General features: G+C 43.9%; 1 protein-coding gene across 3 annotated transcripts in view; it reads left to right on the top strand.

Annotated features, from left to right (window-relative positions):
- Window positions 1-4,817: 4,817 nt before the first annotated feature.
- Window positions 4,818-13,635, top strand: part of MET (MET proto-oncogene, receptor tyrosine kinase) — a 90,159-nt gene continuing 81,341 nt past the window's right edge. Inside the window, exon 1 of one of the 3 annotated variants that reach the window (XM_032688678.1) lies at window positions 4,818-4,906. The gene's annotated coding sequence lies outside the window, so the exon portion shown is untranslated. Of the gene's footprint in view, window positions 4,907-4,986; window positions 5,105-5,277; window positions 5,325-13,635 lie in introns of those variants that run through there. The other 2 variants (XM_032688679.1, XM_032688676.1) reach the window with 2 other exon arrangements.

Below are 13,635 nucleotides of genomic sequence, written 5' to 3'. Positions count from 1 at the left end.
GTGATTTTACTACAAAACAAATGCAGTATGTTTGCAGTCAAAGTAAGGGGGCTGGGTGGTGGAATTAATTTAAAATTTACTGGAAAAAAAAGTCAAGAAAGAGTTAACATATTTTAACTGAATGTGCAATACCAGTGAACATATGAATATAATATACAGCAATTTCCTTACTTTGTAAATATTTGATTTTTGAATATCAGCAGGTTCATTTGCAGTTATACAAACAAACCTACCGTGCCAAAGTGGCACGTATATGATACTGGGTTTGGGTTTTGTCACTGTGCTTTGCTTGAAGCAGTTCATGGTGAGTTATGCTAGAAAAGTTCTCTGCAGTGTGTGCTGAAAGCCTTTGCTGCTGCTGTGTGAGCTCAGTGAACGCACCGAGGGCTACTGTACTTCTATCAGTTTTGGGGATATGAACATAAAATCATAAAGACTGTTGAGCTTTTCACTCCTGAAATGATTTCCGGGTTTTGTATGTTCAGAGGGATTTGGATATTTAACATATTTCAACAGCATTAGGAAAGAAGGCGAGGCTAAGATGGGAAGCAGCGCTGCAATCCACACCATCTCATCCCAGTTCCCCCACCGCGTTCCAGAGGGTGAAGTGCCCCCCTCTTTAAGCCAACATAAATCTTGGCTGCTACGAGCCCACCCTCCTCCTTGGTTTCTGACCTCCTCCTTTTGCAGCATGAGCACTCACGTTACTGCATGGCAGATGGATTTGAAGAACTAATCTGTCTGTAAGCTAATCTTTGTTCTTTTGAGAGATAATTTTTGCTGGATTCCCGAACTTCATGTACCAGCTTCCCACGTGATCACCAAGGTTCCGAGGCTGACACAACAGGGACACAGACCCATGGCAATCCAGAGTTCAGATGCACTAACCCCATACATATTTTCCTCCATTTTCAAGTATTACATTTAGTTGATGCTTGTACTATTTGCATTTTGGAATTGCTCAATTGTGGTGTTCATTTACAAGCAAAAAGACAAAAAGGATAAAACCCCCATGAAGTTAAACAAAGGCCTTCCCTTTGCTCAGAAATAACCTATCATCCACAGTTCAGTGGCTGGAAACACCTTTGGTTACAATGTGGTTTTCAATACAAACAGAGAACAGCCTAGGGTAGCCTAGTGGTTAGAGATTAGGACTTCTAACTCTGGACTTCTATTTCTGGCTTTGCAAGGGACTTTTGCAACCTCCAGTCATAGGCTAAAATTTCTTCTGGTGACATTGCTGACCCTCTTGCAAACAAACAGAAAGTGCTTATTTTGTTTGCAGAATCTACGGGCGTAGTTAATAAATGCCTAGATAATGCCATAAAACACAGTGATGATCAAATCTTTGGAATCTACAGATCTAAGTAGCAATTGTGATATTTAGCCTGATTTCGTGAGAGGCAGACAACCACCATGGGCATGCTTTCTCCAGACCCCAATCACCCAGTCAACACAGTCTCTTTGTCCACCACATGCTTTTTGAGCCCATGAAAGACACTGAAAGGTAGATCATGTCAGAGTGACTTGAAGGACAAAGTAAACACAGGGAAATGTGCCTCAGGCACATCCTCTTCCCTGAACTGCCCCTGGCATTTGCAGCCACACTGCCTTCCAGTAAACAAGGGTCTACAGGAAAAAAAGCTACACATTACCCCAGCAGGCTGTTGCACTGTAATTTTCCCTTTGGATCACTGGTCTGTAAGGCAGTTGGGTCGGGTGGCTTCATCTAAGCTCTTTTTTTGTCTATCAACCTCCAGGGAGGCTCAGACTGAGCTACTGTCAGTCTACTGTGGCAGGAGGGTACCTGATACCCACCACTACTAAGCTCAGGTCTGGAGATCTTTGTCTTGTGTGTTCTTAAGCATTAAATTAATTCCTTTTTGCTGTCTTGCTCCTTCTGAAATCATTTACTCATGAGTAAGCCCTGCTAAGCCTGAAGTCTCTGGAGTCTCACAATGACATTTGCATTTTATATTTGCTCCCAAAGGTGTGAATGACTGCAGCAGAAGATAAAGCATAAATCCCTGATGGTACCATATAGCTGTGGTGCCATACAGTAGAGTGTAGTTCTGCAGGAATGCAGTAGATTCATGTTTGATTGTGAACGTTTAAAAAAGGTGGTTAGATCCAGATCTACAGATATATTTAAATATATTCTCCTTACTGAAATTAAGTATAAACTGGGTACCTAGGTGTATGGACTTCATTTTGCTATGTGTAGTTATGATAAATAATTTCCAAGTTTCTCAATACAAGTCACAATGAAACCTATAAGACTGAACTGGGAGCCTTAGTGTGTTGGGGATGCCAATGCACGGAAATAAAAATTGTCCTGTGTTTTCCTTGCTCATGTTTACATTTGAAAGTTTAACTTCAATACAGCCTTGCAATTCATTTTTCTAACTGTATGTTTGTATTCTTGGAAATGTGATAGTGTTTGCTCATCAGCTTCCTATCTCGAAACACGTTAGGGTTGGAAAACATGTGTCAATACACTCCCGGGTGCGTTCCAGTTCTCTTACTGAATAGATCACTCTGACAGACTCTCCTTCACACTTTTGAATTGTTTTTTCCAGTGCCGTCAGCTTTCTAAAATGTGCCACACCATCATACTTATGCCAGAGTGCAGAGAACCAGCTTTCTTTTGGACAGGAGAGAGAAGTGAGGAAAACTTGTGAAAAACTCAGGATGATAAATAAGTAGGTCATAGTTTCTTTTTCATTCACACCTGCACCTTAGAGGTGTTTCAAACCTCTGAGAAGTTGTTCGTGATGCACACATTTCACTACAAGAATGGTGAAAGGAGTATCTGAAGATTATCAAAGCCCCACTGCAGTGTCACTGTCTCATACAGCTAACCTAAAATAACATGGCATCGGCATGGTCAAAATGGAAAGGAAACATCTGTTTCTCCTTTTTATGTTAGTGACAATCTGTTTGTTAGCTTTAGAATAGCACAGGCTGTCCCACTGATAACAGCCGGAGCTCTAGCTGTTCTGCCCAGGCAGGTGCATGGGGAACCCAGGAGCAGACTAAGAACAGGTAACATGAGGGTTTGTCCTTAGGATGAACTCCAGATTGAAACTTTTTCTTTATCACTTTTTTTCAAAACTAATAAGGCAGATTCTTCTAAATCTGGTGTGACTGTGGATGCATGCTGATTGACTGATCACTAAGCCCAGTGAGCAGTACAATCTAACTGCGACCACACTTTTCCCTGGCACTGTGTGTGCTACTTCCCAGTCTTCCTTTTCTAACTATCACTGAGTATTAACTGAAGTAAAGGTCATTGAAGTAAACGGACAGATTTCCAGGGACTTTAAAGAAATGAGATCAGATCAGTCATGATGTTTAACAAAGAGAAGTGCTGGATTCTGCACCTGGGATGGGGCAACCCTGGATGCATGTACAGACTAGGGAACAAAAGGTTGGAGAACAGCACTGCAGAAAAGGACTTGGGGTTCTGGTCAATGGTAATTTGAATATGCAGCCTTACCTCGAGTACTGTGTGCAGTTTTGGGCACCACAATATAAGGAAGATATAAAGCTATTAGGGAGTGTCCAAAGGATGGCTGTGAAGGTGGTGGAGGGCCTAGAGGCGAAGCCATATGAGGAGCATCTGAGGTCACTTGGCCTTTCAGCCTGGAGGAGACTGAGGGGACACCTCATTGCAGTCTACAACTTCCTTGTGAGGGAAAGTGGAGGGGCACGCTGCCCTCAATCACACAGTTGTTTTTGCAAAGAATCAGCTTGTAGCTAGATTGCATGTCTGCATCACTAGTTCCAAAAAGCCCATAGGAAAGAGGAGACTGTGAAAGTGATGTTGCTGAAGATTAGCAGAAGGCTGGCTAACTGCTTTTTAAAAACATTTTTTTCTGATGTACAGCTTTGTCTATATACACATCATGGTGACATCCAAGGCCTAAAGCAAATACAATATTCTATTTAATGTTCCTTTCAAAATGTTTTGTGTAAGGTCTGACATTTTTCCCATGGTTAATCATGAAACTGGGCAGTGTTTCTTACAGTTCCTTGTACTTTACTCATGAAAAACATTCATCCATTTAAATGGTATGATTAAGGGGAGCAGAGTTGGGGCCAAAAAAGGAAGCAAGCAAAGGAAAAAGGGATGTCTCCAATAACTTCTATTGGAATATGGAGCCTTTCACTTAAAATCTGGTTTAAATCAGTAGCTGCTGAAACTTGTTACCAGAAAAAGGATAAATCCTTTTGTGCAGGCCCCAGTGTTGAGACTTGCAGTCCCTCAGTAGCTCCACAAGTGAACATTGCATGGGTTGCGTTGCTCATGACTCAGTTTCTCAGCACCTCCGAAAGATGAAGTCACCATCTGTTTTGCAAACCTTGTGAAGGAGAAACCCCAACCTCTGCAGTTTAGTACCCTGTAGGAAGTATATATGGGGAGAGAGAGCTATTTGACAGCCTGTGTGAACTGAGGTAATTTGCTTCAATGTCTGTGGACAGACATTCAGAGCACAGTCATCACTGACATGATGGAGCAGTATGGGCTAAATTTGTTCACTACTACACAACTTGGGGAGTCCAGAGACAAGTCTGCAGGTACCTATATCTTGACTTCTCGGGGTAAGGCTTTAGCATCAGTCAAGCGCTGACACCTGACGGCGGGTACCCAGCGGCCAGGAGCACAGCAGGAAGCTGTACCTGCACACTACCGGTACCCACTTGGCCCTGGTGCACGATAAGGTTTAGCAAGTGTCCCCTAGCGGTTTTCCCCGTTTGGGGAGCGGCAGCCATCCCTCCTGCCCGCGGGCTAGGGTCGCCTGATCGAGAGGGATGGGGGAAACGAAGGAGGGGAGATGGAGGGAGGGAAGAAGGCGCCCCCTTCCTCCTTTCCCCCGCCGCGCACCCGGGCTCCTGCGATGTGGTGAGTCACAAGCAGGTCAGGACCGCGCCGGAGGGGCGGAGGGAGCGCGGGGACCGGCTGATTTACCGCTGGGAGCCGCCACGAGCGCGGCGGAGGCACCGGAGGGAAAGGCGCGCAGAGCCGCCCCGCAGCCCAGGTGCCGTGCGGGACGGAAGGACGCCGCTGCCCGCCGGGGCGCGTAGCCCCCGCCGCCCCCAGGTAGCGCGGGGCCGGGGGGAGGGTGAGTCTGCGGGGCGGAGGGGAGCGGCAGAGCAGCGCGGGGCTGCGGAGGTGCGCCGGGCTGCGCCCCGCTCTGCCCCGCCCGCCCGGGCTGGGCCGGCTGCCGGTCGAGGACTGCGGAGCCAGCCCAGCCCGCCGGGGTGCAGCGCTCGCCCCTCCGGCGGCGGTGCCGGCGCGCAGCCCGCTCCGCTCTGCTCCGGTAAGGACCGGCAGCCGCGGGGAGGACGGGGCGAGCCGGGCGACGCGGGGAGCGAGATGAGCCGGGAGAGGGGGAAGGACGGGCACGGTGCTGCGCTGTGCCCCGCCCGGGAACTTCGCGGGAGCGCGGCGGCGCCCGCGGCCGCCCGTGCTGCCCTGCCCGGGGCAGGCGGGCTCCGCGCCGGGCCGGGCTCCGCGGGGCAGGTAAGCGCCGTGCGGGGCTGCGGCGCCGGCTCGCCCCTGCCCGGCCGGGCTCCGCGGGGCGCTCGCACCCGGGGACGCCCGCGACGTCGCTGCCGTGGGCAGGGCAGGGCAGGGCGGGCAGCGCTTCCCGGGCTGCGCTCCGCGGGTAGAGCGGGCAGCGGTTCCCGGGATGCCGTCCGCAGCAGCCCCTTGGCCGCGGGCTGAGCCGCTGCCCTTCTTGCCCCTCCCCGCTTCGCGGGCTGGGGCTTGCGGCGGAGCAGCGTCCGGCAGCGCAACCTGGAAGTTCCAGCTCGGTGGCCCCAAGGTGTGGGTTTGTGGTGGCCGATCCGGCCGTCTTCCGTGAGGCGCAGGTCTCGGGGTGAGCCTGCAGGATTCCCCAAGCCGAGCATGTGTACTTTATGGTTATGTGGCGTTCACAGTCTTCCATGCGATTTGGCTGGTTTTTTTCCTTTTTTTTTTTTTTTTCATTTTTTAAAGCAGAATTTGCTGCAAATGATAAACAATTTGCTCCCTATAATAGCATTCCACCACGGTTTCCATGTAAGCATTAAATTAGATGGTCTTTAGTTTTATAAATACTGAATGCACTCCTTAGAAATTAAGTTTTGCACATACATCTTAAAATAGGGGTTAATGATCAAGTACCAGTGTTGTTTAGCAAACTGTGCATGTGTAATCCGTAGGGGGTTATTCAAGCTGCAGTGCATGCTTTTCCCAAAGAACCTGTGCCTTGCGTGGTAGTTCATTTGCTTTCATCCTACAGGTGCTTTTTACATTATCCAACATCAAAAAGAGGACAGTATCTCTTTTTTATTGTCTCTTTTTCTTCTTTTTTTCTTTTTTTTTTTTTTTTTTGAGATCTGAGAGGTTCGGATTCATAATCATGCAAGATAAAGTGTCTCTCATGTTTCTCAGAGAGCTGGTTAAATGTTTACAGATCATACACTGTGAGAGCAAAAAGCTAGCCTTTGGCAGGAGCTGCATGTTGAAAACAAAGTAACTTAGAGAATGACTGTATTGCTTGTTCTTTGTGCCCTAATCCTTCTTCTCACACTGTATGATTCTTCTTCTGTCTTCTAATACAAACTGAATCATTTGGAAAATGGAATATTTTGTAAAAGATTCATTTCTTTATTTATAGAAAAGAGACTCAACTTCTGTGCCTTTTTGGTGGAGAGGGAATGAATTGTCTTTCTTTATTATCATGTAAGGCTTTTCCTTTCTTTTTTTTTTCTCTTCAAAGGGTAACCACTGCATAGGGGTTCTTTATTGGTAAACTAAATTGCACATGTTGTGGCTGGAGAGTGGTTTGTAGAGGTCGTTTGCTCTGGTGGAAATGGATGGGAGCTCACTGAGTCAGGGCAGGGCAGCCAGAAAACCAAAATTCAGCAGAGGTTCAATGAAAGGCTTATGAATGCAAAACAGAGTGGCAAATGTTGTCCTTCCAGAACTGCCTTTCTCAAGCTGATTTTCCTATATTTATGGTTTTCTGGTACCTCAGCTGGTGATCTTTAGCCTCTTCCAGCTGGTCCAATGCAGTTGAGGGGGCCAACCCACCTACTTTTATTCTTGCATGATCTGCAAGTGCCTGCTCTGTATTTTTCAGCTCAGATGAGAAATCCAAAGCCTGCTGCCTCCCAAATCTGGCTTCCAGAACTCCAGAGACTAACTGGCACAGCTGGCTGCAGTACAAGAGCAGCAAGCAGCCTTGCCTTCACCGCCGCAAAGGGAACCTGATGCCGGCAGCATGCTGTGCTGGGATAGCCAGAGAGCCAGAGCTGCAGCAGTGGAGTCCCAGAGCACTGGGTGATCTGCTTTGTGGTGGGGATGTGTCTATACTTTCTTTGCTTTAGGCAGAAAGCAAGGAGAGGTTCTGCATCTCCATCTGTGTGGAATATCCGCATAGGGAAATCCTGCTTGGGCTGTCTCAGTACTACATACCATTTCTTGAACAGGAAGTGATGGGTAGCTGAATAGTTTTCTCTGAAACTACAGAAACCAAAACTCAATAGGAAGTTACAAGGATCTGTTTTGATGCAAAGGAGAAGGAATGGGTTGCAGTGTGTGAAAGGAAACTTCAAATACACCCTCCTAGGATTTTGGGTGGCAATGACACCTTCGTGGTGGGTGTCTGTGAAACCCTTGTGTCCAGGGTTTCCACCTCCCTATTGCTACCCTCGTCTGGCCTTTGAGCTAGTGGCAACAATTTCATGTTTCATTAGGCTGTTACCCTTAGCGGAGCTATCAACCTGTGCATCTTGTCTGCTGTGGCCAGCAGATTTTTGCCTGTGATTTTTGCCTCCTATGCAAAGGTTGTATCTGGAAATTAAGCCCATGCAACATGCCACTGATGGTCACGCTGTGGCCCTGAGCAGCATGCCATCGCCAAGGAGGCAGGGCCACAGCTCCATGCAGGACTCTGTGGAGGGCACATCTTTGCTACAGCCGAGTCGGGAAGGTTTCTGTTTTTCTCTTGAAAAAATGTTGTGGTTTTTTTAGCAATGGTTTTAAAAATCTATATCTCATACATAGCAACTGATGCAAGCATGTTAGCAGAAGCCATTTTTAAATCAGTTTTCTTACCCAGGGGAAATGTAGTATAGACAGGGCCTTCAGGAAACGAATAATTAGGTGACCTTTTTCCCCCCAGAATATCAGGTCTGTTTTATGTAGAGCTGTTTGAAGTCACACAAATTCTCATTACTCTCCAAATCTCTAACCTTGCCTTGTTGAAGATACCTTTTAGGAAATCAAATCAGTGTTTCAATCTAATTTCCAAAGGCATTCAAACACATGGTATGTGTGCTAACTTGTTTCCTCTAGCATTAACAAATCTAGCAAATTGCCAAGCTATTTGCCTTGAGGAAAACTATGATGTTGTACAAGAAGATAAAGTATTTTTTTCCTCCAATTTTAAACGTTAGAAAAAGAAAGGAGAGGTAAAGTTAGTAGACCAAATTAGTCTAGGATATAACTCCTTTGAAGGAGACAGTGTTCATGAGTAGATTGCCATGTTTTTTGATCTGTTCTGAGACTTTTTAGTCACACTGTGATCTTTTTCAGTCACTTGATGTGGCTGGATGGTGACTGAGTCCCCTTGGCTCAGATGGACTTTCCTTGAATAAGTTGCAACAGAGTATACGAAATATGAGAGTAGAAAATGGAAGTGGAGATAAAGAATTTGAGGAATATATAACCCTCAAATTTTAAGGATTTGGTAGTGCTTATATTTTAAGGAGAGGCTGTGTACGTAAGCCAGGGACAGGGTGCATGCAGTGCAAACAGGGAAGCACTGGATGGCCTGAAACTCCTCTCCTCTGCCTTTCCCACCAGCACACCAGTCTCCAGGGAAGCCAGTGCCACAGAACATTTAATTTTTCAAGTAGGTGTCAATAACAGAAGAGTTTCTGTAATGCTTAGATGTTTAATAAGCTGAAAGTACTTACACAAACTGCTTTTTTTGTGCATACTACAGCTCCGTGATAGTCTCTTCTGCTTGTCCCAAGAAAATGAACATGCAATTGTCCTTTTGTTTGGAAGGCACCAGAAGGTTCTTGTTTGAATTCGTGATAAATTTGGTTGCAAATGCATGTGAAAGGAAAATTGCCAAATGCTTTCAGAAGATTTTCATTTTGCTCAAGTGTTCACACTGTGGCCATCACTATGGTATTTGATAGCAATCCATTTTGTTGTGTGCATTGCAGCTTTAACCTTTCTTTGAAGGGTCACACTGGCATCTTTTTTTACTGTAGTCATGGCGAAACAACCATTTTTTATGTAAGTTGCTTTCCTCTACTGTATTTTCTTCATTTTGATGTTTATCCAACTAAACAACATCAGAATCTTTTTGACATGTATGGGTATCATTTTTGCGAAGGATCAGTGACCTAGCTTGATAAATTTAAAAATTCAGCAATAAACCTAAGTGTGTGACATTTATTGAAATTCATTCTTTGCCATGGAGCTACTTTCTTTCAAAAATATTGAGAATAGTAAGGGATTGCAGCTGCAATTTGATTAAATCTACAGTTGTTACCATTTGCCTTCTGAAAATTGATTCCTTCCCCTCCCTGTTCCCCAGCTTGACATGATTATTGATTAAAAACTCTGCACTGGCCTAAGCCAGCATATATTTGTTAGTGTTTGTGTGCTTCCCATGCAAGTTCGGACAGGCTTTCAACTGTGGAAGCCAACTCTGTTCCTAAGCTATTGGAAATGGTAAGGTTCCTTAGCAATTGTTTTAAACTATATGATGACACATCTTTGAACCCCATTGTACGAAGGAAAAATACCTTCTGACTGGAGAGAGATTTCCTGTTTATGTGTGTGTTTGCTGGAATTAAGCCTTCCCCTGTGTGTTGGCTGAGTATTTTTTTGTAATCCAAAATGGCAACATGGCAAGTCACCTCCAGAGTTTATTTCTTGGACAGGATACAGGTCTTTTATTTTCAAAATAGCATGGTTCTGGAGTTGATGATGAAGCACAGGGGCCTCTCAGTTACACTTCTACAGGCAGACTCAGTTAATTGAGGTGGCACAGTTATGAAGACAGCTAGATTTAGGCAATAAGTAATTAATTTTTATTGACAATTTTATACAATGTAAGTTGTTCACTTCCTACACAGGAGAATTTTGGCTTCAGGCAGATTTTCTTTCAGCATAAGGATATGAAATTTGCCAAATGTGTAATTTATTTTGTATAATGGCTAGATTCGTAGCTTTGATTGTGACTGAAGAGAGTCCCATAAAATTTTCTGCTTCTCTTCATAGAGCAAAGAGTGGCCAAACAGGTGGCCTCCAGGCAAGGGCCCAACTGCAGGAGGATGGCATGCAATACCTGAAGGGCTTTCAGCTGTGTAGGTATGGGCAGATGACCAAAAAATAAAGCATATATAATACTCCTACCTCTTGGTATCTGGGGTGTGTAGATTTGTGACCTTGCAGCTTGCCTCTGCACCCTACATGCCATAGCTGAACCCCCTTCAGAGGGGAGAGTTGATGTTATGAGCCTTAGAAAGGCATTTGGCCTGCAAGCGTTAACAGGGGTGGACCACCATGAATTTAGGCAGTAAAGTTACAGTTATTTATGAAATACAGTGTAAAGGTTTCTGGCTTGCTTCAAATGATGCTCATTTTAAACAACTGTCTGGGACTGGGAGAAACCTGGACTAATGGACTGATTACACTGAGCATTTGTTAGGGCTGAGAGCCACATGGCCCGTGTGGGATCTCCACACCCAGGCCCAGCTTTGCCAGCTGTTGCCCCTGCCCACATCTGGCAGAACATCCCCTCAGCTGAATTCCAGTCCTTCTATCGCCCACTGCAAAGACTCAGACCTACAACACATGTGGGTCTTAGGCAACTGGGTTTTTTACCTCCTTTTGTGGTTGTGCTGCTTGTCTGGTAGGAACCCTGAGCAAGACTGTGGCCTCATGGTTATCCCTGGGAGTTTTTGCCACTGACTCTTCATGGACACTGCATTTAGCTCTGCCTTGGTGTGTGTTTGCAGAGTATTTGTATAATGGATTTACTCTTCTTCAACTTTAATAAAAGGTTGATGTATCTTTTTCCACCTAAAATTTAAGTCTTGCAGGAACTACTTATTTTTGTCTAAATTTTGTGGAAACAAATCCTTTCTGAGCATGTTTAATGAGGAGATGAAAACAATTGCCACCTACAGTTAGAATTCCAAACTTACTTATTTTAGGAGATAATATTTATTTAGTTTCTTTGTTTATTTTTTAGTTTGTTTGCACTGGATGCTGAACCTCACGTTTCTTTTACTTTGTTTTGAAACTGTTCCAGCTAGTGTGGTTTTAAGCTTGATAGAGGTTTATTGTGCCACGTGACTGCCTAGAGATATACATGACTTTTTATTGTTTTATCTTTATCTTTATCGTGAATGAGTGCTTTTTGGATTGGTTGACCCAGACTAAATTAACAGAATTTCAGGACCATCAGAGGTATTTTTAGTAAGGCATTGGGGTTTGCTTCTTTCCCACTACACACCAACATCATGGATGATCCCGTGAGGATAAAAGTAGCAAGTTTCCAAGTAAGCCCAGCTTTTGAGAAAAGTCCCAAATCTGTGAGTTGTCCCGAAGCATGACTAGAAAAGAACAAACTGAAATAACTTCACAAGCTTCATCTGTCTTAGGCATATGCTGGGGTAACTCAGGCTTGGATTTCGCTCTATCTTTGAGACTGTTACAGAGTCAAAATGGTGTTAGGACTTCTGTTATGGAAATTACAGATCCTTTTATTTGTTGTTATTTTATATCCCTGTATCTGTTATAGGTATTATTATATCATTTTCATGTGTCTTCATGGCATGTGTCTTCTTATCCAAATATACCAGATTCTGTTAGTTAGGTCTGAGAAAGCAGGATAAAAGCAGAGAGAGGCAGCTTTGCTGAAGACAATGAAAGGTGTTGGTGGTTGAATTCATGTCAAAAGTTGATTAATTGCCCTTTCCGAATGTCATCGAAAATGTTAAATGAATTACTGGACTTACATTCAGTTTTCCTGTCTACTTTTAGAAAGTGGGTACTAATTTTAAATGTTATATGTTACTGTCCTGTAAAACCTTTGCTTAAACTCTTTAGGTTTATTGCTTTTGCTCTTTGGATTAGAGGCCAATATATTTCCTGGGGGAAAACGTTTCTTGTTAATGCTCAGTATTTGATATCATTCTTACAAATACCCACAACTGCAATAAAAAAAATACAATTGCAATATTAATAATATTTTAAAGAGCAGGTAGAATGCAAACAGTATTGGGCTCCAGTGAAGCAGTGAGCCAATGTGGAGCTCCCTGGGTGATAAAGCATTTCTGCATCAGAGAAAATAATCCAAATTTCACCCTGAAAAGTCTATTTACCATCCATTCAAATGAGTGGAAAATACTGTTCATGTTTGAAGATGCAATTTAGCTTGCAGCAGATGACTGAAAACTCTTTTAACTGTTGTTTAACTCTTCTGATGAAGGAAAACTTTAGCATCCACTTTACTGTTGCCTTCCCATAAAGGTTCGAGGACAGAGTGCTGCGTGATAATGAGTTTTATCGTTCTTTGTATTTGCAGCACCTCCAAATAGTAAATGGAAGTGTTCCCTCAGCCAGGATGTGAGTGCCTTTAGTTAAACTCAGGGTGTCCAGATACAAGTAAATTCTCTCACCTTCAGTGGAAACTATGCAAGTGTTGAGAACATGTAGAGGACTCAGATGTGTACTGTCTTTATTTCTATGCTTTGCTTTGTTTTATTCATTTCCTAGTATTTAGTGTTTATTAAGTATAATCTGAAATTTCCAAATGCTTATTTCTCCTGGTATTGCAAACACTGGCCTTACAAACAAATCAACAGAGAACATGGCACGGTGGCAGCATTTGCTGTGTCCTTTTGCCTTCTCAGAGGATTAAATAGCTCCTTGTCTGGGGATGTCCTCTCCTGTGATGTTTTCAAGATCTTGTCAGGTCTCCACCACAACTCATCAGTCAAATTTCCACAGTGGGAAAATCCTATGGAATCTGCCCAGCATGGAAACCTTACTATGAGGTTTTGAATTATCCTATGAAATTTAATATTCATTCTGTTTGTGCTTCAGAACTGCAACATGTTAAAATGCCATTACATTTTATCTTCCATTAAATCCCATAGAATTCAGTTATTCTTTCTATCAGATTCCATTCAGTTTTTTGTCCTTATTTTTCCAACCTTATGTGTACAAAAGAGGTGGATTGCAAGGCATGTCCATTTGTGAGAAAAGGATGATTCTCTCTCCTGGTTATATTCAGAAAGACCTGACCAACAACAGGTATCTTTTTTTTCCCTGGATAACTATGGGAGGCTGCATGAGAGGAGAAGCTCTGAATGCAGAATGTGCTAATAGAAGTTGAGAGAAATGGGAGCCAGACAGGAGGTGAAGGTAGAGTCACCGAAATCGTTAATGACCTTCTAATTGCAGAACTGAATCCTGTGTTTTTCCTGCAGGGCTTAAGAAGAGAAAATTCCCTACATGGTCATTACAAGGACTGTTTGCCAATTCTTTGGAGTTTTCTTTCCTTCTGAAAACACGTTTATGAAAATAAGTATGTGTTTGTTCTTCTT

Source organism: Chiroxiphia lanceolata, chromosome 5 (genome assembly GCF_009829145.1).
Source record: "Chiroxiphia lanceolata isolate bChiLan1 chromosome 5, bChiLan1.pri, whole genome shotgun sequence".
Taxonomy (NCBI): domain Eukaryota; kingdom Metazoa; phylum Chordata; class Aves; order Passeriformes; family Pipridae; genus Chiroxiphia; species Chiroxiphia lanceolata.
This window is presented reverse-complemented; position numbering and strand designations above follow the sequence as displayed.